The sequence below is a fragment of the Hemitrygon akajei genome, chromosome 10 (genome assembly GCF_048418815.1).
Source record: "Hemitrygon akajei chromosome 10, sHemAka1.3, whole genome shotgun sequence".
NCBI lineage: Eukaryota > Metazoa > Chordata > Chondrichthyes > Myliobatiformes > Dasyatidae > Hemitrygon > Hemitrygon akajei.
The window spans coordinates 52,773,273-52,799,454 of NC_133133.1; the positions used below are offsets into that span (position 1 = coordinate 52,773,273).

At 40.7% G+C, this 26,182-nt stretch overlaps 1 long non-coding RNA gene across 1 annotated transcript in view; it reads left to right on the forward strand.

The window, feature by feature from the left end:
• The first annotated feature begins 1,309 nt into the window (after nt 1-1,309).
• The window catches only part of LOC140734067 (uncharacterized), a 77,905-nt gene continuing 53,032 nt past the window's right edge, over nt 1,310-26,182 (forward strand). The window contains exon 1 of the long non-coding RNA XR_012100460.1: nt 1,310-1,500. This is a non-coding gene — a long non-coding RNA (uncharacterized lncRNA). The remainder of the gene's footprint in view (nt 1,501-26,182) is intronic.

Here is a 26,182-nt window from a genome sequence, read left to right on the forward strand (position 1 = left end):
GATATACGCAGCTGTGGGTCAAATCCTCAATATATCATCTATGCGGTAGAAAACCACAACACAAACACAGGGGTTTCAAAGAAGCAGTGCTTGTGCTACGTAATAAGTCAATTGCTTTCAGCATAATGGCACAGGACAAGCTAGAGGGAAGAATGGAAAGAATCAGCCTTGCTGCTTTCTATAAATAAGATGCAAATGATATACCTATATTAAAGAAACCAGTATTATTGGAATGTATAATTGTAAAAACATCTGCAAATAATATAAAAGTTGTATTGTTTAATTAAATGCTCTTTCCGGAGATTATTTAGTGAATTTAATTTTCTGAACTCTAAACTCTATAATGCTTCTTTCAAAATGTTATTCTATATTCTTATTTGTTTTTTTTCCCAAAGGAAGAGATGAAGAATCACCATTGTGGCTTTCCTTACAAGACCACCAAGTAGCTCTCAAGCAGCCTCTCCCACCATCCGCCCCACCTGCACTCAAACACAAATAAGACCACCAAGGAACTTAGGTGAATCTAAATCCACTGGACCACCAGGGGATGCAGTTTCAAAAATAGACCTTGCATCTGCTGCAAATCATTCTCAGCTACCCGTTCCTGCTTGTTAAAGAAGTACGGTGGGAGACATTGCTTTAAGAGTACTTACAGTGAATTTGCTAATATGTTCACATTAAATTCTGAAGTGCACTACTTTAATGCAGGTTGTTCACCATTTATTTTGAACATATTAATTATTCATTTAAAATAGTGCACAGAAAAGCCTTACCTGAGCATGTTAATCAATGCATTATTAAAAACAGAATAATCCTCAGCCTAAATTGGACATTTAATAATATTATGAATGTGCAAAAGAGGTCCAGTTATCATTTACAATGAAATAAGTTTTTTACCTTAAAGAATGATATCTACTTCATTTGCCCTAAATTGCATTACTGGTTGAAACATTTGCAAACAATGGCCAGGATATTTTTTTTTTGACTAGAAAGGCTTATTCTTCTTCTGGGTAGATGTAGACTGACTGCAATGTATGGGTCAGTGCATTCGTAACTTGCACCAATGTATCGAATGGATTGGCGGTCAGATGCTAGTGTATTGGATGCTGTGCTTCACCGCTGGTTTCAGTGCTGACAGCACAGCTCTGTTATTCTCAACTAAGGTACTCCATACTGTTCCCTGAGTTTCAAACCTCCAATCGTTTGAATGAGGTAGACACAGTGGAACAGTTGGACTGCGCTTTGATGTAATTTATTATTAATTTTCTTAATATTTTAATCTTTGTAATGTTTGAATACCTTTAGTTGTCTCTGATTATCAGCTGACAAGTACCATCAAGGCTGTCTGAGGCAACGTACACAAAATACTGGAGGAACTCCACAGGTCAGGCAACATCTATGGAAATGAATAAACCATCGATGTTTCGGGCCAGGACCCTTCTTCAGGATGATGTCTGAGGTCTGGCTGACTCTGGTGGACTGTTCCACTTCACAGGACAGGTATGTGAATGAAACTTCCAGTTTGTTTCAGCGAACAGATTTGTGAAAGGTTGATACTGCCAAGGGAATCATGTGGGTAGAAGGGTTAGGGCAAGAGATTGTGTCCAACTTAATTCGCCCATTCAAAGTTTGACTTTTTATCTTGAGGGTAGCAATTATTATCGATGATAATGGCTCAGATTACTTTATCTTAAAGCAGTGTTTAAATATCCCTTAGAAGGAAAATTGGATATGTGTTTCAAAAGGCAGAAAATAAAATATTAGATTGTTCCAGCTAATGCAAAAACAGCAGCTGATTTCCATAGATAGATACTTTTTGGATCCCAAAGGAAATTACAGTCTCACAGTAACATTACAAGTGCTCAGTTACACAAATATTAGAAGAGAAGCAAGAATTTTTTTTGAAAAATCAAGAGAAAATCTGCAGATGCTGGAATGGTCATTTCAGACCACGACCATTTATCAGGATGTGTCTTCATGAAAGGTCTCGGCCCAAAACATCAATTGTAGTCTTTTCCATAGATTGTGCCTGGCCTGTTGAATTTCTCCAGCATTTTGTGCATGATGCAAAAAAAAAAGCTACCTTAAAATTAAGATGTACAAGATTTACAAGTCAAAGATTACAAAATCATTTTCCCGGCTATAGGTTGACTCATTACAGAACCTGATGGCCAAGGGTGAGAATGACCTCATATGGCTCTCTTTGGGGCAGGGCAGTTGTCTTAACATTGTCTACTGAAATAAATGGCTCATTCATAACTTTTTTAAGAAGTCATGGTTGGAACTTAAATATTGACCTGTAGAATTCACATTATTCTTTGCATATAAATTTCCATGTTCACCTGAGCAATGTTATATTTCATTCAGAAGATGGCACCTCTTTAACATGGCACTCCTTGAGAATTGCAACCAAACTTTAGATAGGATTATGAGGTAGTAATTCCACACAAAACCCAGAAGAAACAGTAATTGCCTGCAAGGTTACCACATAAACTAGGGAACAACTGTGAGAAAATTCTGGGCAGTTATTCCCGTAATAATAAAATTATTAGTTTTATTATTGTGGCAGTAGCTTTTGGCAGAAAACTATCATAAGCATCCACTTCGTTTGTGTTAGGGAGTCCTGGTTCAACGCTTTCAGATATTGTTTAAATAGAAATTGAAAATGTAATATGAACTGAGCTCTGTTTTATTGTGTAACATTTTTCAGAATGTTTAAGATCATAAACGTGTGGTACAGTTTAACAGGTCCTATGACTAACTGCGGTTAACTGAGTACATATCTGTCAAGCCTCCTCACCTAATGCTGGAGCTGACTGACGACAGCAAGAGTTGATGTGGTGTACATGAGCAGAGGTGCTAACCATATTAGGAGATCCTCAAATTACACACCTCATGAGTTAATCTATGCTCTGAGCAGCGTGAATGCTGGAGGAAGTGATTATAGTAACATGATGTCAGTATCCTAACAACAAGAGTAAATAAACAGGGAAGTGTAAATATGCTTATGTAAGATTATCTTTCAATTAGAGATCTTAGATAGCAACAAATGTGAAGGAGAAATCAAAGTACATCTCAACTGATGAAGGAGATTAGAAAACGTATATCTCAATATTTTTCTTAATTGTATGTGTCTGGCACTTCCTATAAGGTACAGATTTAACTAATTGTATATCACTTCATAGAATGTCATCACTGTGTGCTAGGTAGTGAAGTTTCAGTTTAGGCAGGTAAATATCTGACAAGATAGGAGAAAAATATTATTAACATCACAGGCAAGCCAGTGAACTGTACTAAGCTCTCTGCACACACGAAGTCTTGCTCTCCTGCAAATTGTTATTGGTATCGGCTTGTTTGCTCCTCTTCCACGTATACAAAATCCAGACACAACTCTGCACCAACGACACACAAGGTCCGCACACCATCTCAGCCGACATCACTGTCTCTCTCCTGGACGAGCTAGATCTTTTTTACACTCGTTTTGAAGTCGTTGACACTGAATCCCCAAGGAGAGCCGTTGACACGACCTGCACCTTGATCATCTCCAAGGCAGAGGTTAAGTAGGTCATTCCAGCACGTCAACAGCCGCTAGGCAGCGGGCCAGAGAGCATCCCAGAACGAGTACACGAGGTGTGCATGGCACAGCTAGCTGGTCTGTTTACAGACGTTTTTAATCTCTTCTTCACCCAGTGTGTCGTGCCCTCCTGCTTCAAAATATTCACCATTGCTCCTATACCAAAGAAAACCAAAGTAACATATCTGAACGATTGGCGTCCTGTTGCTCTCACGTAAATCATAAGCAAATGCTTTAAGAGGCGGGTCAAGGACTACATCTGCAGCATGCTACCATCAACACTGGGCCCCTTACAAATCGCCTACTGCCACAACTGACCAACAGATGATGCCATAGCCACAACACTACACATCGTCTTCACTCACCTGGAAAAGAGGGATGCTTATGTTAGAAAGTTGTTCTTAGACTACAGTTGAGATTTCAACACCGTAATTCCCCCCAGGCTCAACAGAAGCTCAGAGACCTTGACCTGCACCCCACCTTGTGTAGCTGGATCCTAGACTTCCTGTTGGATCATCGGCAGGTAGTAAGGACAGGCTCCATTACCTCTGCCCCTCTCACCCTCAACACAGGAGCCTCCAGGGCTGTGATCTGAGCTCCCTCCTCTACTCCGTATACACCCTCGACTCTGTTACCACACGCAGCTCCAGTCAGCTGAAATTTGCAGATGACATGACATTGGTAGGCCATATTTCCAACTATAATGAGACAGCCTACAGAGGAGAAGTCAACACCCTGATGCAGTGGTGCCAAGAAAACACCCTCTCCCTCAATGTCAAAAAAATGAAAGATTTGATCATGGATTACAGGAGGAACATAGACAGGCCAGCACCTATTGACATCAATGGGACTGTAGTTGAGAGGGTGAATAGTTTTAAGTTCTTCGGTATACACATCACCAAAGATCTCACCTGATCTGTACATATCAGCTATGTGATGAAAAATACACAACAGCGCTTCTTTCACCTTAGACGGCTGAAGAAATTTGGCATGAGTAACCAGATCCCCAGGACTTTCTACAGGGGCACCATAGAGGGCATCCTGACTGGCTGTGTCATCGTCTGGTACAGGAACTGTTCTATCCTAAATCACAGAACACCGCAGAAAGTGGTCCAGACTGCCCAGTACGTCTGTGGATGTAAACTCTCCTCTATTCAGGACATTTACAGCAGCAGTTGCATAAAAAGGGCCCAGAGGATCATCAGGGACTCCAGCCACCCCAACCACAAACTGTTTCAGCTGCTACCATCTGGCAAATGGTACCGCAGCATTAAGACTGGGAACAACAGGTTCTGGGACAGCTTCTTTCAGCAGACCGTCATTGGACTGGTGATTAATCTGATCTTGTATCAAACTGTACATACAGGTATACAAAACAGTTATGTATACAATCTTACTTTTGGACACTATCCTCCCACATTTCCCCTCTTTATTGCAATGGAGATGCAACATAAAGATTTTTATTCCCTTGGATGTAAGAATATATAAATAAAATAAAAATATATACCTTTCCTATTTTTAGTGCCCACACTCCTCTTCTCACTTCCTTTCCCCATCCCACTAATCAACCTCCTCATGTTGCAGATTTCATGTTTTCACATTGGAATACTTGCAAAATGAAAAAAAAATCAGAAAATTTGGAAAATACCTAATAGAAGAAATGTTAGACTGCGTATTAGTGCATCATAGCAAGGATCACCCAAAGGACAGGTCAATGAAGGACTACATCCTTTCCTAGTGTTAATTTCAGCAGAAAAACAAAATCAGTCACACTGTCAAAGGACTTCTTGAGTACTTTTGCCAACACAGTTCAAAGTATATTTATAATTGAAGTACATATATGTCACCATATACTACCTTGAGATTCAGTTTTAGCAGGCATTTACAGCACAACAGAGAAATTCTAACACACAGTCAATGAAAAACTAACACACAAAGACTGGCAAATGATCAACATGCAAAAGACACACTGTGCAAATGATAAATGATAATTTAAATAAGCAAATAAGTAATAATGAGAACATGAGTTGTAGAGTGCTTGAAATTTAGTTCATAACTTGTGGAATCAGTTCAGTGTGGAGGTGAGTTAAGTTATCCACACTGGTTCAGGATCCTGATGGTTGAAGGGTTATAACTGTTCCTGAACCTGGTGGTGTGGGACATAAGGCTCCTGCACATCCTTCCCAATGGCAGTGACAAGAGTCCGTGGCCTGCATGGTGGGGTTCCTTGATGATTGATGTTGCTTTCTTGGGGCAGCACTCCTTGTAGATGTCCTCAATAGTGTGAAGGGCTTTTCTTGTGATGCACTGGGTTGTATCCACCAATTTTGTAGGCTTTTCCATTCTTGGGCATTCAAGATTTAGCACCAGGTCATGATACAATCAGAATAAATACTTTCCACAGTGCATCTATAGAAGTCTTTTCAAAGTTTTAGATGACATGCTGTATCTGTGTAGAGGTACTGTCATGCTCTCTTTATGATGGCTCCTGCATGACGGTCCCAGGACAGATCCCACATACTTTCAGAAGACCAGTTTCATCCTTATATCACTTGATGTCAAAAGACTTCAGTTTAATCTCCTGCTGCTACTAATTTTATTGTAATTAATTGGTGTGCATTTTCAAATTGTCTGCATCCTAAAAAAAAATAAACCAAACAATGTTGACCATTGCAGTTGCATGAAATATGGTTTATTAATTTTAAAGAGCTCTTCTAACCTTATTGCCGGGTGAATTAAACTGTTCAATTAACCCAGTGAAATATCAATCACTCTGGCCTTTCTGTCTTTCTTCTAGCTTTTTCAACTTTTACTCAAATTTTTGTTGTCATAGGATGCTTCCTTTAATTCCAGTTCTGTAGGCTGGGTAACATCATCATCAAGTTTTTTCCTTCTGTTGGGAAAAACACGTTAGAAGTTGGTGATATTGTTCTTTCTACAACCACTCCCGAATAAGGAAATAGAAATAGAGAGCTATCTTTAACTGTAAAGTTCCAGTTCAAGTTTAATTATCCTTCAACTACACATGAACATAGCCAAACGAAGCAGTGTTCCTCTGGGGCCAACTTGCAAAACACATTACCAACAGCAGATAGCACAGAGCACGAATGGTACATATGGTTACAATTTCTGGAAAAAAAATACAGTTACAATATAGCTCAAGTTCCTGAGTGGCATGACTGTAGAATTGATGGTACATTGTCATGATCCAGCTTGTTCTTCCATTGAGCAAACACTGGAGAGCAGCACTGACAGATGGGGCCAGCCCCAGCCTAAGTAAAGATTCCAGCGCACCCAACAGAGGCTCTCCCAAACTACCACAGCCTCTCCTCTCTTAATCAGCTGCCATTGGAGAACCCGTAGTTTGGGTCTAGTCATTCCCACAACTGAGGTAATGCAGCCACCCTCCCCCCCCCCCACCACCCCCCACCACCACCATTCGTTAGTCTTGCCATTGAACCATGAACCGGACTTGTAGTATTCTACATTACCAATGTCCAACTTGGCCTTGCCTTGTAATCACAAAAATATCTAAGGCAATCACTTTCACCTATTCTTGGACAGTGCACTGTCCAACAGTAGAAAACACCAGGCAATAAGTCCAGCTCCATCACTACCAACCAACTTGCTGATGGGATAGGTCCACGTTACTAGATGTTCTTAGTATCCTGCACTAACTTCTGATTGTTTAAAAAAAAAGGCATACAAAACAATCAAATACACACTTGATTGGACCCAGTGTGGCCGCTGCATCTGAATGTGTCGCCATCTTACTGTAATTTCTCAGGTCCTGAAATCGCAAAAATCAACGTGGAGCAATTTTCAACTTCTAAAGTTCCTTGACAAAGCAGTAAACTAAAAAGGCAGAAAATTAGTTCTAATATTAATAGATGAAGTAGAAAGCCACCTTAAATTTTGCTCCGGCCTCACCAGTCACTTTCTAAGGCCAATTTAACTGGCACAGTTTTGCAGCTTGTAAAGTTGCTGCATGAGACCAGCAGTGAGGCGGGTTCAGTCCTGACCTCCAATGCTGTGTATGTGGAGTTTGCACACTCCCCCTGAGACCATCAGAATTTTCTCTGGACGCTCCAGCTCGTCATACATCTCAAAGGTATGCAGTATTTTTAAAGTTGATTGACTACTTAAAGTTGCTCCTGTTGTATAGGCAGATGGTTGAATCTGGGGGAGCTGATGTTGTAAAATCTGGGTAGCAATGGTACATGGTAGAATCTGGGGGGAGATGGTGGGAGTACAGGGAAAATAAGGGGAAGTGGCAAAGTTCTGTAAACCAGCATGGAACTGATGGAACTGATGGTCTCCTCTTACTTTGCAAGGAAGTATGGAAATTTATTGAATACTTGCTAAGAAGCATAGCCATAAGCTGGAACATCAACCACTAACAGAAATTTCAGTTTGCCAGCTAAAATAGCAGTTCTAGTCACTTGATGGAAACCTGATTTAAAGATACTCATTAGATACTTTATAATTTTTGCTGGGGTGTTTCCAAATAGACACTGTTGTTTTGTAAAAATCCTGATTAGTCAGCAGATAGCAGGATCCAATTCATAATTCACCTTAAATACACACCCAGACAATTCCTCCTGGGCAGATTAGTTTAAACTCATGATTCTAATCGGTTCATTCATCCTCACAATGAAATTTGAAACCGAATTTCCCATGAAGTCATAGTTATAGACCAAACAGCATAGAAAACTGCCCAATTATCCAAGCTGATCAAGATTCTGATCTAAGCAGTTTTTGGCTCATATCACTTTATAGCTTTCTTATCTACGTACCTGAACAAGTATCTTTTAAATGCCGTTAAAGTTCCTACGTCAACCATTTCCCCTGGCAGCTTATACTGACTAAACCCCAGGTTAAAGTTTCCCCTCAGGTTCCTATTAAATCTCTCCCTTCATAGCTTGAACCCATGCCCTCTGGTTCCTCAGTCCCCAGTTTTGAAAACAAGACAATGCACATTTATCCGCTTCATGCCCCTCATACAGGTATAGAATTAATCTATACAGATTCAAAGGAAATGCAACGTGGATAAAGTTCTCTTCAAATGAAAGAGCCTAACCTTGATAACATTTGATGTAGTTTATTATTTTACTTAATTTATAAATTTTTCAGGCAAGGCCTGTATTTGTTGTCCTAATTGTTCTAATTGCTCAGCCACCTCACTGACCTGCTGCAATCTTCTAGTGATGGACCTTCCACAAGCTATTGGATGGCAAGTACTAGTACCTAGACTTAGCAAACAAATTTTTCATTAGTTAATTTTTGAGATCTGTATATTACCAGCAAAGACAAAGTTTATTGCCCAAGCGAAAATGTTGTTGATCTGCCTCCATGGATCACTGTGATCTTGCTGGTGAAGGTAATCTTAGTGAAGTTTGGACAGAAAGCTCCAGAATTTAGACCCTGTGGTGATGGAGGACTGATAGTGTATTTCAACTCAGGATGGTGTGTGGCTTGGATGGAAGCCTGCAAGTGGTGATGTTCCCATGTTACCTGCTACCCTTGACCTTTCTCGTGGAGTTGGAATGATTGGGAAGTGCTGCTGGGTGAATAGCTGTAGTGCATTTTAGAAGTGAAATACCACCATTGTGTCCCTATGGCAGATGCAAAGAATGTTGAGCGTGGTTGATTTATGAACAGATTATTGGTGTGAAAGTGTTGCTTTATAGTCTGTGTGTTCACATATACTTCTTAGAAGTTGCAAACGAATGTCAACAGATTTTCGGCCCTGACTACCATAGCTAGTGTATGCTGCCTGATGGATCATGATTCTACTGGCAGATCATCCAAGATCAAACCTGTTTCAGTCTCCTGCCAGGATGTGCATTCGTCCATGACTGGAACACTGCATGAATGCCAAAATGGTTAAACAGTGGAAAGTGTTGCTAGAGGAACGTATAACGAGATGAATTTCTTCAATCATCAGTTGTCTCATGAGGCATATACAGAATTGCACAGGATTACAGGTTCATGTTTGTACTACACAATATTATCCACCTTGAAAATGCTTATGTATGAGCCACTCTTGACATTATGGCAGTTCAGGTAACAGAAATTCTCCCTTATGGAATTCCCATATCATTACCAAAAATGTCTGGGATACACTTTAAACACTCTTAGGAAATTTAAATAAAGACCACGTTTATGATGTATTTAATAGAATTTATAATATGATTAGTTTAATGTAAGGTAATGTAATTTATGTAATAAGACCATGTTAGATATGTTGAATTTTCATTGTGTTTACTGTAGAGCAAGAGGAAAGCAAGCTGCACAGCATAGTTCAATTAGCAATGTTCCCTCATCATAACTCCTGCAGGTAAATTAAAAGTTATGAGGCACAAGAGAGAGAACAATTCCCTCGACTATAACTCTATTTTAAGGTAGTAAATCAGAGTTTACACTGCATTTGCATTAGGTCCACACTTAAGGGAGCTCAAAAACAGGAGAAGATCTGCAGATGTTGGAAAGCCGAGCAAAATGCTGGAGGAAACATGCTGCAGGCCAGGCAGCATCTTTGGAAAAAAGTGCAGTCGGCATTTCAGGCAGAAACCCTTCGGCAGGACTTTAGGAAGCTCAGCAGATTATGTGCTTGGGGTACTTCAAGTTAAGAAGTCCCATTTTGTAAGTGCTTGTGGCCGCAAACATAAACTGTGTGAGAACAAAGTAGTTCTCTTGAGGTAGTCATTTTAATTTCAGATGTATCTAGTTACTAATGGACCAATTGAATTAAAATTACCCTTATGGCTTCAAAATATTCTTTATTCTATTGTTTTAACCTCTTTTTGATAGAGTGATATAGGATTTTAAGTTAAAATAGTGAAAGAAGGAATTTCATCTCAATCCATTAAATGTTTGCACACTAATCTCTGAACTATAATTCAAGGCCTTTAATTGTAGGTCTTCAATGTACTTGATGATATGAAGCATTATTTTCAAAGCATGGGTTATTTCTCAGAAGTCTTGTTCAATCCATATTGACAGTCACTTTGTTCAAATGCTATCTATGCTTTTCATTAGCTTGATCGGCTCTTGTCAGCAAGTTGCAGTGTTTCTAGAACACCTGAATAAACCAAGGAGCCAAGCTAAGCTTGTTTCACAAAGAGGCATGTTTAAACGGTACTATGTATTTTCTTAATTGATTGGCATTTAGAAGTTTTAGTCTGTTGACAAAACAAGTCAAATGATAAAAAAAGTTAAACATTCTATTCATTCATTGCATATGTATGCCTGGACATTTATTTCTATTCTTTCATAACTGTTGAGCTGTGGGAAAGACTGAAATTAAAATTGTTCTCTATTTTGGCAATTCTTACAGTGCAAGAATGAAATATAGACAAGTATTCTTGCCTGGATATGTATGTTTGTGCATTACCTACCTTTCAAGTATTTGCTTGTTTTTGCATTCAATCAACTGAGTCTGAGTGAAAGGCAGGAGCTGTTATGTAGAATTAAACAGATTCTACACCACAGTGTAGGCCATTCAGCCCAACTGTAATTTACACTCCACATGAATCTCCTCCTGTGATCCTTTCAACTAAATCCTATCGTATTGTTCATATCATACAACTCATTTTGTTCAAAGGCACATGATAATATTAACTTACTTCAACTATAGAATTTCAGATGTCAAGAGAACTTCAGAAAAATAAAGTGCTGAGATTGAACAGTATCTAAGCCACAGTAATGGCAGGAAACAAGGTGACCTTTAAATGAAGGTGCACTGTATATGATCAACTTTTCTGTGGATATGTGAATTGAAACCTGTGCAGACTTTCTGATAGAGACATGTTGTATGTTCAGCCAGGCACATTTTATGGAAAGTACCATCAAACTAAAAACATACCATGGTTGTGCATAAGGAGACAAAACAGCGCATTGATGTGGAGAAACAAGCTGCCTTTCAAGCTGCAGATGACAAACAGTATCTGGTACTTAGTCACAATCAACATGACCACAAAATTGGACTTCTTCCATGTCTGTGCAGAACTAAATATCAATGAAAATAGTCAGCAGACGATGACAGGAAGAACTATGTGGGAGAGTTTTCACATTAGAAAAGCCACTCTCGATCTCAGAATTCCGGGTGCACTGGTACAAACAAGTATCACAAACTGGGGTATACCATGGTTGCGATGGATGACCATGACATCTTCTGTGCCTTGTCTCGTCTTTCGCTCGCCACAGAGCATTGCAGTACAACCTTCCTGGCTGTGGGATCTTGCTGTGGATCTCATTCAGCTAGTCCACCAGACTTTATATTCTAGAACAGGCTTGTCCCTATCTCATGAGGCCACCGGCCACCCTTACCTGGTTTAGCCCACCGGTCATAGCGGTGTACCGGGGTGTGGCTGATGATGCATGCAAACAGCTACTTGGAGCCACAGCTGAGAGCCGAGTACATGACCATCAAATCAAACAAACAACTTGATTAACATTACTCCTCATGCTTTAGGTTTTAAGAACTGCAAGAGGTGCATGATTGGTGGTGTAATAAGTTTAAACTTCGAAGTAAATTTATAATCAAACTACATGTATATCAACATATACAACCCTGAGAATCATTTTCTTGCTGCCATTCACTGTAACTCCAAGAAATACATTATAATCAATGAAAGAGCCCACCCTACAGGATGGGAAAACAACCAATGTACAGAAGGCAATAAACGGTGCAAATACAAAAGAATAAAATAAATAATAATAATAATAATAATAATAATAATAATAATAATAATAAATAAGCAATAAATATTAAGAACATGAGATAAAGTGGGTCCACAGGATGAGGCAACAATTCCGTTATCCCCCTTGGTTCAAAAGCCTGGGGGGATAATAACTGAGGGGTAATAACTGTTTCAAGATGGTGTGGGTCTTGAGGCTCCTGTACCACCTTCTTGATGGCAGCAGTGAGAAGGGGGCATGGTCCTTAATATGGAAGCTGCTTTCCTACAACAGCACTCTGTGTAAATGTGCTCCATGGTGGGGAAGCCATTATCTGTGATGGACTGAGCCACATCCACTATTTTTTGTAGTTGTTTTTACTCAAGGGTATTGGTGTTTCCATACCAGGCTGTGATGCAACCAGTCAATATACAGTAATCTCCACCACACATCTACAGGAGTTTGTCAAAGTTTTAGATATCATGCCAAATCTTCACAAACTTCTAAGATAGTAGAGCACTGCCATGCATTCTTTGTTATGGCACTTAAATGCTGGGCCCAGGACAGATCCTATGAAATGTTAATGCCAAGGAATTTCCTGACCCTCTTCACCTCTGATCACCTGATGAGGACTGGCTCATGGACCTTTGGTTTTCACCTGCGGAAGTCAATAATCAGCTCCTTGGTCTTGCTGACATAGAGTGATAGGTTTTTGTTAAGCTACAACAGCCAGATTTCAATCTCCCTCCTATGTGCTGATTCATCATCACTTTTAAATCTTCCAATAAAAGAAATTTTCTCAGCAAGCTTAAATATGTCACAGGAGCTGCAATTATCCTCACAGTCATAAGTATAAAGTGAGTAGAACAGGAGTAGACTTGTGGTGCACATGCGCTGATAGAAATTCTGAAGGAATCCTAAAAGACTGGGCTCTGAAAGTGAGGAAATCAAAGATGTAATTGCATGAGATTTGACCCCAAAGACTTGAAGCTTATTAATAAGTTTTGAGGAGATGATGGTATTGAATGCTGAGCTGTAGTCAATAAAGAACATCTCGATTATGCATCTTTCCCGTCCGGATCTTCCAGGCTTCAATGAAGAGTCAATGAAATGGCATCTGCTCTGGACCTGTTGTGCCAGAAGGCAAACTGAAGCAGATCCTGGTCACTTCTCAGGCAGGAGTTGATATGCTTCCTCACCAACCCCTCAAAGTACTTCATTACAGTGGATGTAAGTGCTACTGGACCAATAGTCATTGAGGCAGGTTATCTCATTCTTCTTAGGCAGCGGTATAATTGAAGCCTGCTTGAAACAGGTGGGTACCTCAGACTGTCGAAGTGAGAGGTTAAATATCTCAGTGAACACTCCAGCCAGTTGATCAGCACAGGTCTTTAGTACTCAGTCAGACACCCCATCGGGGCCAAATGCTTTCCATGGGTTCATCTTTCTGAAGGTTGCTCTCATGTTAGCCTCTGATACTGAAATCATGGTGTCATCAGGGCTGTGGGAGCTCGTTAAGGTTCCTCCATATTTTGATGGTTAAAGCAAGCATAGAAGGCACTGAGCTCACCTGGGAGTAAAACCTTGTTCCACTTTGCAGGAGGTAATAACATTCAAACCTTGCACAGCTGTTGAGCATCCTTCATTATTCAAGTTTAATTCGGAGTTGCATTTTGCACGTGGGATTGTACCTGGACCTCTTGCATTTTACTTGGTTGCCAGATATGAACACCACTGATCTGGCCCTCAGCAGATTGTGGATCTCATGCTTCATCCAGGGCTTCTGGTTGCGGAAGACTCTGAATGATTTTGTGGGGACACACTCATCCACAGCTGTTTATTAAAGTCTGTGACAACAATAGTGTATTCACTGAGATTCTCCGATGAATCCTTGAACAAGGCCCAGTCCAACTGCATGAAGCAATCCTGTAGCCACTCCTCTGCCCTCTGTAACCACCTCTTTGTTGTCCTAATCTCCAGAGCTATACTCTTTAGCAGGTAGGAGTAGGATGGCCAAGTGATCAGATTTACCAAAATGTAGTCTGGCATGGTTTAGCAGTGGTCGAATGTGTTGGGACCCCTGGTGCTGCAGGTTATATGTTGATGATAATAAGAATTTTAGAAGATAGAAATAGAAAAGGCTCACCAGAAGGGCAGCATTATGATCATTGTAGGGAATTTTAACATGTGAGTGGATTGGGAAAATCAGGTCAGCACTGGATCTCAAGAGAGAGAATTTGTAGAATGTCTACGAGATGGTTTTTTAGAACAGCTTGTTGTTGAGCCCACTAGGGGATCGGCTGTACTGGATTGGGTATTGTGTAATGAACCAGAGGTGATTAGAGAGATGGAAGTGAAGGAACCTTAGGAGGCAGTGATCATAACATGATTGAGTTTACTGTGAAATTTGAGAAAGAGAAGCTGAAATCCAATGTGTAGGTATTTCAGTGGAGTAAAGGAAATTACTCCATGGCATGGAGAGAGGAACTGGCCAAAGTTGACTGGAAGGGGACACTAGTGGGAAGGACGGCAGAGCAGCAGTGGCTGGAGTTTAAGCAAGAAGTGAGGAAGGTGCAACACAGATATATTCCAAAAAGGAATAAATTTTCGCATGGAAAAAGGATCCAACTGTGGCTGACAAGAGAAGTCAAAGCCAAAGTAAAAGCAAAGGAGAGGATATACAAGGAAGCAAAAATTAGTGGGAAGACAGAGGATTGGGAAGTTTTTAAAAGCTTACAAAAGGAAACTAAGAAGGCCATTAAGAGGGAAGAGATGAACTATGAAAGGAAGCTAACAAATAATATCAAAGAGGAGATTAAATGGGTTTTTTGCATCTGTATTTACTAAGAAAACTGGAATGGAGTCTATGGAAACAAGTCAAACAAGTAGGGAGGTCATGGAACTTATACAGATTAAAGAGGAAGAGGTGCTTGCTGTCTTGAGGCAAATCAGAGTAGATAAATCCCCAGGACCTGACAGGGTATTCCCTCGGACCTTGAAGGAGACTAGTGTTGAAATTTCAGGGGCCCTAGCAGAAATATTTAAAATGTCGGTATCCACGGGTCAGGTGCCGGAAGATTGGAGGTTAGCTCATGTAGTTCCGTTGTTTAAATAAGGCTCAAAAAGTAAGCCAGGAAATTATAGGCCGGTTTAAGTTTGACATCGGTAGTAGGTAAATTATTGGAAGGAATACTAAGAGAAAGGATCTACAAGTATTTGGATAGACAGGGACTTATTAGAAAAAGTCAGCATAGCTTTGTGCATGCTAGGTCATGTTTAACCAATCTATTAGAATTTTTCGAGGAAGTTACCAGAAAAGTGGATGAAGGGAAGGCAGTGGATATTGTCTACATGGACTTCAGTAAGGCCTTTGACAAGGTCCCGCATGGAAGGTTAGTTAGGAAGATTCAATCGCTAGGTATACATGGAGAGGTAGTAAATTGGATTAGACATTGGCTCGATGGAAGAAGCCAGAGAATGGTAGTGGAGGATTGCTACTCTGAGTGGAGGCCTGTGACTAGTGGTGTGCCACAGGGATCAGTGCTGGGTTCATTGTTATTTGTCATCTATATCAATGATCTGGATGATAATGTGGCAAATTGGATCAGCAAATTTGCTGATAATACAAAGATTGGAGGTGCAGTGGACAATGAGGAAGGTTTTCAAAGCTTGCAAAGGGATTTGGACCAATTGGAGGAAAGGGCTGAAAAATGGCAGATGGAGTTTAATGTGGACAAGTGTGAGGTATTGCACTTCGGAAGGTTAAACCAAGTTAGAACATACAAGGTAAATGGTAGGACACTGAGGAGTGCAGTAGAACAGAGGGATCTGGGAGTACAGATACATAATTCCCTAAAAGTGGCGTCACAAGTAGATAGGGTTGTAAAGAGAGCTTTTGGTACATTGGCCTTTATAAATCAAAGTATTGAGTATAAGAGTTGGAAGGTAATGGTGAGGTTGTATAAGACATTGGTGAGACGGAATATGGAGTATTGTGTGCAGTTTTGGTCACCTAATTACAGGAAGGACATTAATAAGGTTGAAAGAGTGCAGAGAAGGTTTACAAGGATGTTGCCGGGACTTGAGAAACTGAGTTACAGAGAAAGGTTGAATAGGTTAGGACTTTATTACCTGGAGCATAGGAGAATGAGGGGTGATTTGATAGAGGTGTGTAAAATTATGATGGGTATAGGTAGAGTGAATGCAAGCAGGCTTTTTCCACTGAGGCCAGGGGAGAGAAAAACCAGAGGCCATGGGTTAAGGGTGAAGGGGGGAAAGTTTAAAGGGAACATTAGGGGGAGCTTCTTCAAGCAGAGAGTGGTGGGAGTGTGGAATGAGCTGCCAGATGAAGTGGTGAAAGCGGGCTCACTTTTGACATTTAAGAAAAACTTGGACAGGTACATGGATGAGAGGGGTTTGGAGGGATATGGCCCAGGTGCAGGTCAGTGGGACTAGACAGAAAAATGGTTCAGCACAGCCAAGAAGGGCCAAAAGGCCTGTTTCTGTGCTGTAATGTTCTATGGTTCTATGGTTCTAGGATACTAAAAGCTTTTTCAAGTATATGAAGAGTAAAAGACAGGTGAGAGTAGACATAGGACTGATAGAAAATGATTCTAGAGAAATTGTAATGGGAGATAAGGAAATGGGGGAGGAACTAACGAGTATTTTGCATCAGTCTTCACTGAGGAAGACATCTGCAGTATACTGGACACTCAAGGGTGTCAGGGAAGAGAAGTGTGTATAGTCACAATTAAGACAGAGAAAGTACTCAGGAAGCTGAATAGTCTAAGGGTAGATAAATCTCCTGGACCAGATGGAATGCATCCTTGTGCTCTGAAAGAAGTATCTGTGGAGATTGCGGAGGCATTAGCAATGATCTTAGAAAAGTCAATAGATTCTGGTATGGTTCCGGAGGACTGGAAGATTGCAAATGTCACTCTGCTATTTAAGAAGGGGGCAAGGAAGCAAAAAGGAAATTATAGACCTGTTAGCTTGACATCAGTGGTTGGGAAGTTGTTGCAGTCGATTGTCAAGGATGAGGTTATGGAGTACCTGGAGGCATATGACAGATAGGCAGAACTCAGCATGTTTTCCTTAAAGGAAAATCCTGCCTGACAAACCTATTGCAATTTTTTAAGGAAATTACAAGAAGGCTAGTCAAGGGAGATGCAGTGGATGTTGCGTATTTGCATTTTCAGAAGGCCTTTGACAAGGAGGCTGCTAAACAAGATAAGAGCCCATGGAATTACGGGGAAGTTACATACGTGGATAGAGCATTGGCTGATTGGCAGGAAACAGAGAGTGGGAATAAAGGGATCCCATTCTGGTTGGCTGCCAGTTACCAGTGGTGTTCCACAGGAGTCTGTGTTGGGGCCGCTTCTTTTTTATGTTGTATATCAACGATTTGGATTATGGAATACATAGCTTTGTGGCTAACTTTGCTGATGATACAAAGATAGGTGGAGGGGCCTGTAGTGCTGAGGAAACAGAGAGTCTGCAGAGAGACTTGGATAGATTGGCAGAATGGGCAAAGAAATGGCAAATGAAATACAATATTGGAATTGTATGGTCATGCACTTTGGTAGAAGAAATAAGCAGGCAGACAGTTATTTAAATGGGGAGAGAATTCAAAGTTCTGAGATGCAACGGGACTTGGGAGTCATCGTGCAGGATATGCTTAAGGTTAACCTTCAGGTTGAGTCGGTGGTGAAGAAGGCAAATGTAATGTTGGTATTCATTTCTAGAGGAATAGAATATAGGAGCAGGAATGTGATGTTGAGGCTTTATAAGGCACTGGTAAGACCTCACTTGGAGTACTGTGTGCAGTTCTGGGCTCCTTATTTAAGAAAGGATGTGCTGACGTTGGAGAGGGTTCAGAGAAGATTCACTAGAATGATTCAGGGAATGAGAGGGTTAACATATGAGGAACATTTGACCGCTCTTAGACTGTACTCTTTGGAGTTTAAAAGAATGAGGGGGGAACCTCATAGAAACATTTCGAATGTTGAAAGGCATGGACAGAGTGGATGTGGCAAAGTTGTTTCCCATGGTGGGGGAGTCTAGTACAAGGGGGCAAGACTTAAGGATTGAAGGGCACCCATTCAGAACAGAGATGCGAAGAAACTTTTTTAGCCAGAGAGTGGTGAATCTGTGGAATTTATTGCCACGGGCAGCAGTGGAGGTCAAGTCATTGGGTGTATATGAGGCAGAGATTGATAGGTATCTGAGTAGCCAGGGCATCAAAGGTTATGGTGAGAAGGTGGGGGTGTGGGATTAAGTGGGAGAGTGGATCAGCTCATGTTAAAATGGTGGAGCAGACTCGATGGGCCGAATAGCTGACTTCTGCTCCTTTGACTTATGGTCTTATATTCAACGTATGAAATACCAGAAGAAGTAGGCAATCTGGCCCATCAAGCCAGCTCCACCATTCATTAAGATCATGGCTGATCTGGCCATGGAGTCATCAGATGGTTCATGAAGAATCATACTCTGCCGTTGGAAGTGAAAACGTGATCGACATGTTTGGACTTTCATCTGAATGGAAATAATGGAACTTGTGTTTCATAATATTATGAAACTAATCAGAAAGCTTGCAGCTTCAAGTTTAATATCTTTGTTTTAAACCCCACCCCCGCAAATCAGTCTCAACTAAGTGGGAATTAAGAATCATTGTAAATGTTTAAGGCACCAAGAGATATCTAGTTAAATATGGTGATAAAATTGATGTGTTCACATTGATCAAATAATCCCACAAAAGATGAACCAGGTAAAGATGGCAAGTCACTCAATAATAACATTGTATCCAAGTTAGATCCAATTCAAACATCAAATATCCTAAAGAGAAATGTCAAATCCAAGCAATTCCAGCAAAAAATAAAACAGAAAGGAAGGCACTAGAAGAACTCAGCGGGTTCATCAGCTCTGGTAGAGGCAAAACTTATGAATCAACATTTCAGGACAAAACCCTGCATCAGGGCTGAAAGCAAAGATGAAAGAATGCTGGTAAATAGCAGTACGAAGGAAATTGTTTCTGAGGCTGGTAGAAGATAGGTGGAGTGGGATGAAGAGGGGGTGGTGGGGGAATGGAACCAGTTGCAGAAGGATGTTGACAAAGGAATAAGAAACCTAGTTGAACAAGTGCTTGTCAGGGAGCAAAAGTCCTGAGGGTGTGGGTAATCTGACACATGAAAACTCAACGTTCATATCATTCAGTTGAAAGCAGTCCAAGTGGAATATAAGATCTTGTTCTTCCAATTTGTGTTTGTCCTCACCACAGGAATGGAGAAGGGCAAAGACAAACTGATTGGTCTGGGAGTGGGATCAAGTGTTAAAATGACATGTAACCAGAAGATGGACAGGTGTCCTGCAGAATGGTCACCTAGTCTATGCTTGGTTTCTCCAGTGCATAGGAGGGCACATTGCAGAGGTTGGATGAGGTATGGGTAAACTCCTCATCTCAAATTTAGGTTCATAAAAGGTGGTAAGCAAGGAGATGAAGGTTGAAAGGTCTCAGTCTGAAAGCCAACTCTTCATACCTTTCCATAGATGCTGCCTGGCCTGCTGAGTTCCTCCAGCACTTGGTGTGTGTGGCTCAGGAGATGAAGGAATAGTGTTCCTTTCTACAGTTACAGGGAAAACTGCTGGGAATGGAGCTGGCAATGGTGACTGGACCAGAGAATCATGAAGAGAGTGGTCCCTGTAGAAAGCAGATGGCATGGGGAACAGAGAAAGCTGGAGGAAAGAGGGAGGATGTGACTGGTGGCAGGATTACATGGGACAGTGTCGAACCTTCTTTGAGCTCTTGATAAGGTACCCCATGCAAGGCTTACTGAGAAAGTAATGAGGCATGGGATCCAAGGTGACATTGCTTTGTGGATCCTGAACTGGCTTGCCCACAGAAGGCAAAGACTGGTTGTGGACGGGATATATTCTGCATGGAGGTCAGAGACCAGTGATGTGCCTCAGGGATCTGTTCTGGGATCCTTACTCTTCGTGATTTTTATAAATGACCTGGATGAGGAAGTAGAGGGATGGGTTAGTAAGGTTACTGATGACACAAAGGGTAGGGGTGTTGTGGATAGTGTGGAGGGCTGTCAGAGGTTACAGCAGGACATCGATACTGGGCTGAGAAGTGGCAGATGGAGTTCAACACAGATAAGTGTGAAGTGGTTCATTTCGGCAGTGTGGAGGATCAGAGGGATCTTGGGGTCCGAGTCCATAGGACGCTAAAAGCAGCTGCACAGGTTGACTCTGTGGTTAAGAAGGCATATGGTGTATTGGCCTTCATCAATCGTGGAATTGAATTTAGGAGCCAAAAGGTAATGTTGCAGCTATATAGGACCCTGGTCAAACCCCACTTAGAGTACTGTGCTCAGTTCTGGTCATCTCACTACAGGAAGGATGTGGAAACCATAGAAAAGGTGCAGAGAAGATTTACAAGAATGTTGCCTGGATTGGGGAGCATGCCTTATGAGAATGGGTTGAGTGAACTCGGCCTTTTCTCCTTGGAACGACGGAGGATGAGAGGTGACCTGATAGAGGTGTATAAGATGATGCGAGGCATTGATTGTGTGGATAGTCAGAGGCTTTTTCCCAGGACTGAAATGGCTGCCACAAGAGGGCACAGGTTTAAGGTGCTTGGGAGTAGGAACAGAGGAGATGTCAGGGGTAAGTTTTTTATGCAGAGGGTGGTGAGTGCGTGGAATGGGCTGCCGGCAACAGTGGTGGAGGAGGATATGATAGCGTCTTTTAAGAGACTTTTGGATAGGTACATGGAGCTTAGAAAAATAGAGGGCTAGGGGTAACCCTGGTAATTTCTAAGGTAGGGACATGTTTGGCACAACCTTGTGGGCCAAAGGGCCTGTATTGTGCTGTAGGTTTTCTATGTTTCGATGTTTCTAACTTCATCCAGAACCAAAATTCAAAAGTTTATTCAGCACCAACTTGTAATCAGAACAAATAGGCTCTGAGTACCAGTTCCCAGGTCAAATTCATAGTTTGTTGTTGATCAGTTGTTAAGTTGAGTCCGACTCTTTGTGACCTCATAGACCATAGGGTTTTCATGGCAAAATAGAGAAGTAGATGGCCAGGCATTTCTTCCACGCAGAAACTGCTGCTGTCCAGGTTGGGTCCCAGCTGGGTTTGAACTCTGGACCATCTGCCTTGAGGTCCAGTGCTGATGTCACTGCACCACCAGCCAGATTTATAGTTACTGAAAAGCAAAACAAAACAGATGGTTGAATTCCAAATTAGAAATATAAATTACCGGAAATTCTCAGCATCACTCAGCTATATGAAGGATGTACAGAAACAACCCAAGAATATGTTTCTGGACAGGAAGGCTTGAGTTTTAAGGGAAGGCTGGATAGGCTGGGCTTCTTAACCCGGAGTATAGGAAGTTGAAGGAAAATCTTGTAGTAAAGTCATGGGGTGGATAGATAAGTGGATAGTCATTGTCTTTTTATCAGGTTGGGGAGTCTAAGACAAGTGGGCATAGATTAAAGGTGAGAGAGGAAAGATTTGAAACATACCTTGGGCAACTTTTTTATGCAGACGATGAATGGTATATGGAACAAACTGCCAGAAGAAGCTGTAGAGGCAGGAAGAATTATGATGTTTAAATGATATTTGGACAAGTACATAGATAGAAAAGGCCTAGAGGGGTATGGGCAAACACAGGCAAATGAAACTAGCTCAGACAGACATCTTCGTGAGCACCTGATTCTATGCTATATGACAGTATGACTCCATTTCTGTAGTGCATATGTTTAAGGTGAGAGAGGAGAATTGAACAGGTATCTAAGGAGTGACTTAGAACATAATAACATAAGAAATAGGAGCAGGAGTCGGCCATCTGGCCCATCGAGCCTGCTCCGCCATTCAATAAGATCATGGCTGATCTGACCATGGACTCATCTCCACCTACCTGCCTTTGCCCCATAACCCTTAATTCCCCTACTATGCAAAAATCTATCCAACCTTGTCTTAAATATATTTACTGAGCTTCCACTGTTTCATTGACCAGAGAATTCCACAGATTCACCACTCTCTGGGAAAAGCAGTTCCTCCACACCTCCATCCTAAGTCTACTTCCTCGAATCTTGAGGCTACGCCCCCTAGTTCTAGTCTCACCCAGTGGGTGGTCTCTGTATGAATGAGCTGTCACAGGAAGTGGCTAAGGATATATTAATGATGTTTTAAAAAAAACATTTGGACAGGTACACATATAGGAAAGCAGGACGTCCCAACTTTTTATGCCAGGACCAATGCCATTAAACAAGGGGTCTGTGGACCCCAGGTTGGGAACCACTGTTTTAGAGGGATAAGGGTCAAACATGGGCTAGCGGGACTAGCTTAGATGGGCACCTTGTTCAGCATGGACTAACTGAATAGAAGGACCTCTTTCCATGCCAAATGATTCTATGATTCTAGGACTCTCAGATTCAAAGTCAGACAGCATCACTGGAAAGGCAAACATAATCAATGTTACAAGCTGATAATCTCTCATCAGATTCAGGAAAAGTTAGAAATCAGACATGTTCTAAAGTACAGAGCAGGAGGAGGGTGTGGAAGAAGCAAGGGAATGTCTGTGATGGGGTAGGGACCAATAGAGGTTGAAAGGCCCACACGATGCTACTGCCAGTCAAGAGCTGGTGATGAATGTTTGTCAGTCACAGTTAATCTGCCTGAAGGAGATGTAAACAGAAGGAAATGACTGAAATACAGTGGAGAAAGGAGAAATATTCAAACTGTGAGATTCAAAAAGTCTGCAGTTTCTTGAAATCAAACATAAAAGAGAATGCTGGAGTTACTCAGTACATCAGGCAGCAACTGTGCAAATGAAGAATAGTGTTTATCTTGCCCCTCAGCAGTTCTGATGCAGACTGATTATGGGAAATTAATGGATTCAATGTTGTGTCCTGCCAATTTGGTTAAAAGATAAGATGCTGCTCCTCAAACTTACCCTGGTATTGTTTGAAGGGGTGCAAGAAATGCAATAGTTGCTGTCTGCTTAAGGAAAAACTGTGAGTTAAATTCTGTGTGCGTATTGAAAATCTAAAATATGTATAGAAAAATATTCCTTTCTTTTGGCGCCTGGAACATTTGTTTGTTCTAAAACTGACAAGACAGCCGTGAGTAATGTTCATTGAAACCAGAGAAACTGACTGAACTGGTCGCACTAGTCATCTTGACATGTAGTTTCATAGTCTGAGACTTACCTATGGCCGCACCGCAGCCGTACCAGTAAATTCTGATGGATAAAATTCTTCAGCATTTCTGTGTGTGCCCATCCCACTGATAGCAATATTATATGCAAGTTTGAAGGCCAAGATTTGCATGCTCAGGTGCTTTGCCTGAATTTGTTCATCTAGCATCAGGCAGATCCTTGGAGGTACTAAAGTCACAATAAAGGGGTAAGTTCATATGAATAAATGAGGGCCCAGTGCTGACACCTATGGAATCTTGACAATATGCCAAACTTTTAACCTCAGAACCTCTATGTGCAGTGTAACATTCTCAGCATGCTAAATTTACAAATAGCATACTTTAAAAACATTGGGAAATTTGGCATATAACCTGGCTGCATAACACAATTATCTTCATTGTTAAACAAAGAGAAGGAAAGCCAGGCAAACTGCGAAGTTGTGATTAATTAAGGCTAAGCTTGTCTTTGCAGAAAGATATAAGACGACGAGTGATTAATTTTTGAAATACCTGCGAAATAAGTTGGAAAAGAACAAGAATGTGTTAATTTTTTTCAAGAAACAATAATAAATGTCATAAAACTCAGTGCTTAGAATATAAAACACCTTTTCCATTTGAATTTCTAAGAAGTAAGTGCTTTGTTTGACTTTTCATAAAATGATGATGTGAATCATGATTTAGTTCAAAATTTTTGAAGTATCTAGGCAGAGGTAATCAGCTGTTCATCAATATTCACCCATATACATCAACAAGTAAGGCAAAAATAGCTGAGTGTCAAATATGCTCTGAGGTAAGCCCATATAACTATTAAGCAACTATTAAAAAAAGAGTAACCTGATACTTTTAATTTGTACATGGGGTTCTTGTTGTGTAAATCTAGATCATTTATAGTGAACAGAAAGACAACAAAAGCATATATGATCTTTCTTGATCATGAACGTGCACTTTATGTATTACACTAGACATAATTCCATGCAAAATTGTCAGCTCCCAATGAAATAAATTAGGAAAATTCCACATTTCTGACAAGGATAGACATCTGCAATACCTGCAGGGTAATGAATGCCAGTTGTTTGAAGGCTGCAAATTGCAGTTTAATTTCTGGTTGCCATACCTAAACTTCCTGTTGACTCAGTGTGTGGGTATTTGTATTCTGGAAAAATTTTATTTCAATCTGCAAGCAGCACTTGTGGGGTTTGAATAGTATTTTGGAATGCCACATTTTCAGGTGGGTTTTGCTATCTCCAAGCCGGCTGAGTTTCTTGTTAAATTGTTATCACCCATGTTAGTGTTGGGGAACAAATCTATGTAGGTGATCAGACTGCTGTAAATTTCCAAATTTTCAGAATTCCAAAAAGTAATAGTTGCAGAGATAATTGAATATTGGCAAGCAGCTGCAATAACCATCCCACTCAAGCTCTTAATGTGATATAATATTTCTTTCGCTGACATTTTTTACATTGCTTTGCATCAAAAGCAGGGAGTGGTTTTGATCACAAGATGTTAACTGTAGAAGGCTCTTCTTTATAATAAGTGATGGGTTTTGCTATTTCAGATTTTTTTTACTCTGGATGTGTTACACTTTAAATAGGGGGATCCATTTGAAGTATCGGAGCTGTTACAGGACAATCCTTTCTCAGCAGCTGGACTTTATTCATCATCTTTGTGAAGTTGCAAATATCGCATAAAACTCATAGCTTGTGCATCGTGACTGTGAGAGAAATGGCTAATTAACAGTTATTCTTTCATCTATCATGTTCCTTAATGTAACAAAGTTAAACTGCGAAGAATTGTTGGCCTAAAGACCAGTGAAATTGTCTCATAGCTCTTGTTTTAGATAATACAAGTCCTCCACAGTTCTTCTTTCTGTATCATAGCCCCCACACCAAATGGCATTTGTCATAGGATTTAAATGTGATCTGCATTCCAATAAGAGCACTTTAAAGGCACTGGCAGCTGGGGACTGAGGAGGTTTTGGAGGAGGGAGGAATGGCCTGCATCTCAGTGATGTATCTGTTACTCAAAACAAATGTGCTGTTGACTTATTATCAATGTCTATAATTTTAGCCATAAATTAGTAAGTAATGACAACAGTATTAGTGTGATGGTATTGGGTCTGCTGTCTGTGAAGTTCTAAGCTCAAACAAAGACCTTGAGACCCATCTGATATCGACAGCTAAACGTACCCTCAGTAAGGCAAGGTTTTCTGTAGCCACCTAATCTTCAAAGGCTCTTTCACTTCCCTGTTTATCCCCCATGGTGAGATTAGCTGCCAATACCCACTAATAGAGTAGTGGGTCCCCCTTCCTACCAAGGAGGAGATGCTTCCAGCTAATAAAGTAATTTAAACACAGTTCATTTATCTGTAGTGATACACGTTTAAATTTATATAAAGTTCTAAACCACATTTAAAACTCACTCTTATAAAAGATTTCCAAGGATTTCCAAAATGCAGGTATAATTCCTATAAGCTAAAAAGACATATCAAGGAAAATATTAACATGGATAAAACATGCAGTGTGTTTTTTGACACCTGAGACATAAGAGATGGCATTTGGTGGAATCTGGAGTAACAAACAATCTACTGGAGGAACTCAGCAGGTCAAGCAATACGTGTTGGGAGAAACAGCTCTTGAAGCAGGGTTTTGACTGAAAACATTTGACAATTCCTTTCTCCCTACAGATGCATCTTGACCTACTGAATTCCTCTGGTCGATTGTT